Below are 2,801 nucleotides of genomic sequence, written 5' to 3'. Positions count from 1 at the left end.
TTTAAAACATTCAGATTTGATGTGTTTAAGAATCAGTTTAAAACATTCAGATTTGATGTGTTTAAGAATCAGTTTAAAACATTCAGATTTGATGTGTTTAAGAATCAGTTTAAAACATTTGGGTTTAGTGTGTTTAAGAAGTAGTTTAAAACATTCAGATTTGATGTGTTTAAGAATCAGTTTAAAACATTTGGGTTTAGTGTGTTTAAAAGATAGTTTAAAACATTTGGGTTTAGTGTGTTTAAGAAGTAGTTTAAAACATTCGTGTTTGGTGTGTTTAAGAAGTAGTTTAAAACATTCGGGTTTAGTGTATTTAAGAAGTAGTTTAAAACATTCAGATTTGATGTGTTTAAGAAGTAGTTTAAAACATTCGGGTTTGATGTGTTTCAGCATCTTCTAGTTTGTAGTGTTGATTCTTCTCTGATAATTTAATAGAAGAAAGGTCCAGAGTAAAAATATGTTTAGAAACAAAAACATTTAAGAAAAGAAATATCACACTTAAAAAATATATATATACATAAATATGCATCTACTATAAATTAGCTATAGCGTCTACACATGTAGCTGTAATATTACATAAATATGCATCTACTATAAATTAGCTATAGCGTCTACAAATGTAGCTGTAATATTACATAAATATGCATCTACTATAAATTAGCTATAGCGTCTACAAATGTAGCTGTAATATTTCATTGTTGATTTATTTCTATATCAAATAATTATACGAATTATCAAGTGTGTTAAATGATTAAAGAGAAGAAAAGATAACCCTAAAGATATAAATAAACGTATCCTAATAGGAGAGAGAGCTGAAGGAAAAGAACCTTTACAGCAGTAGGGATACACTGTATATAACACTTAACACTTATTGTCAAGATTCACGTGCTACATTAAATTCTAATTTTAAAACAAGGGGGGAGCTATGAAGTTCATCTTCATTTCAAAACTACCATTCACCTTCTGCAACCACCACTTGGAGAGAAACAGCGAAAACTATGTTACTGAACCCTAGTTTTGGATATGAGACTCCATAGACTTCTCTGTGTGTGTGTGTGTGTGTGTATGTGCTGGTAGTTTTCAAATGAAAATTCTAGTTTCATTTCACGCGTAAAATAAAATCTGATAAACAATCCATCCCCATAGGTGAATTTGTGCGATATTTTACTGGAATACGTTACGTTCCCCCATTCTGTAGTTTGTAGCCTGGTTTTTATTTGTGACTTACGTATCTTGAGGAATAAACGTTGGAGGAAAAAAACAAAATATGTAGATACGTTTTGTCCAATCACCATGTAGCATGAAAACGTGGCTTAATTTTTGTATTCTCGAATTAAAGAAACAAATCATGATTTAAATATTGTAAACATCGGCTACGATTTATTAAATTTGTCCAACCATCTGAATATTTAAAAAAAAACTTAACAAAGGTAATAAAGATTGAACTAAAAATTTGGCATTTGGAGACGCACGAGAAAAGAAACACTTTATAAACTTCATCAGAATGACTAGAAATTAATTAATTCGCCTGAAGTAGCTTTAAAACCATATGTTGATATTAGTTGAAAAAACCAAAACATCCTTTGACCTACCTTGATAAGCAGTATTCTAGACTTTCAAGAAGCTCCACCTGTCAGCAAAGAATGGTACTCTGTTGGAAAGATCTCTCTATTTATTTGGAATCTTCGGGTAGCTCCGCCTTCTCACTTTCTCGTGCGGCAAGCTCTCCTAGGATCCACTAAATCTGCTTTGTGTTCCCTTGTTCGGAAAATTTCTCCTGAGAGGTGGTCATCTTCTACAGTTAAGTTCATCTGAAACAGATTCTACTGGACCGTGTAACTAACCGTTTCGCGAGGTGTAACTTGTTTATCTGTTATGGTATATATATAATACAACGTATTCGCTACTATTATTTATTGGTATAGATACCAGGGGGGTAAAAAAACTTCATAATTATATTTCGGGTAAGCTCAATATTCACGAACCAGACTATACGTATAATGTATCTTGTTTGTTTCGCTGGGGACGAGGGTCAACGAAATGAACTGAGGAGCCCCCAGCCGACAGGTAATGACAGTTCAGGTGAACGTACCGACGGTCCACTGAAGAACGGATTTTCGGCGCCAGACAAAAATGTTAATTGGATTCCAAATATCCACTTCCTTACATGGTATTCTTACTTTCTTATTCACTCGACGCGCTGACAATTTATAGTTAATATGTGTTCGAAACATGGTTTCTTAAACAGAAAACAAGGAACCGTGATGAATACATCAATGGCACACTCCAAAAATGCAAATACAATGCTAATTAAACGGTTGCCTGTTTTACATATTAAAGAGGCCTCAGTAGCTTTCACATAAACAAAAATATGTAAAGTTTAAAGCTATCCCGCTGTGGGGTAGCAGTAAGTTTATGGACACAGCAGACAGCTTAACGTGGCTTTGTTCTAAAACAAACAAAAATACATGTATTAAAGTTATAAGTACTAAATTTTAAATGTACAGTTACTCTAGGGGACGTTATTATTAACAGTAATGTTCATTAATAAAAAAATAAAAAACAGGATTACTGTCATACCGGCGTTATCACCCGCTGGGTCAACGCTAAGTCTATAGCTAAAATCCGGGGTTCGGTTCCCCGCAGTGGACAGATTGTAAATAGCCCATTGTGTATCTTTGCGCATACAATATCATACCTGTAAGTTTTAATGAAAGCACCTGTAAACATTGAGTAGGTAGATATACATTAAATACTAATGATTTGAACTATTTTGCTAGATATATATATATATTAGGCCC

The 2,801-nt window shown here is 33.2% G+C and overlaps 1 protein-coding gene across 1 annotated transcript in view; it reads right to left on the bottom strand.

The window, feature by feature from the left end:
- The window catches only part of LOC106466998 (probable serine/threonine-protein kinase kinX), a 6,412-nt gene extending 4,575 nt beyond the window's left edge, over positions 1 to 1,837 (bottom strand). Inside the window, exon 1 of the mRNA XM_022395077.1 lies at positions 1,593 to 1,837. The gene's annotated coding sequence lies outside the window, so the exon portion shown is untranslated. The remainder of the gene's footprint in view (positions 1 to 1,592) is intronic.
- Between the last annotated feature and the right edge of the window lie 964 nt (positions 1,838 to 2,801).

This window comes from Limulus polyphemus, unplaced genomic scaffold (genome assembly GCF_000517525.1).
Source record: "Limulus polyphemus unplaced genomic scaffold, Limulus_polyphemus-2.1.2 Scaffold2453, whole genome shotgun sequence".
Lineage (NCBI taxonomy): Eukaryota > Metazoa > Arthropoda > Merostomata > Xiphosura > Limulidae > Limulus > Limulus polyphemus.
The sequence above is the reverse complement of the archived record's forward strand: the minus strand, read 5'-3'. Positions and strand labels throughout refer to the sequence as shown.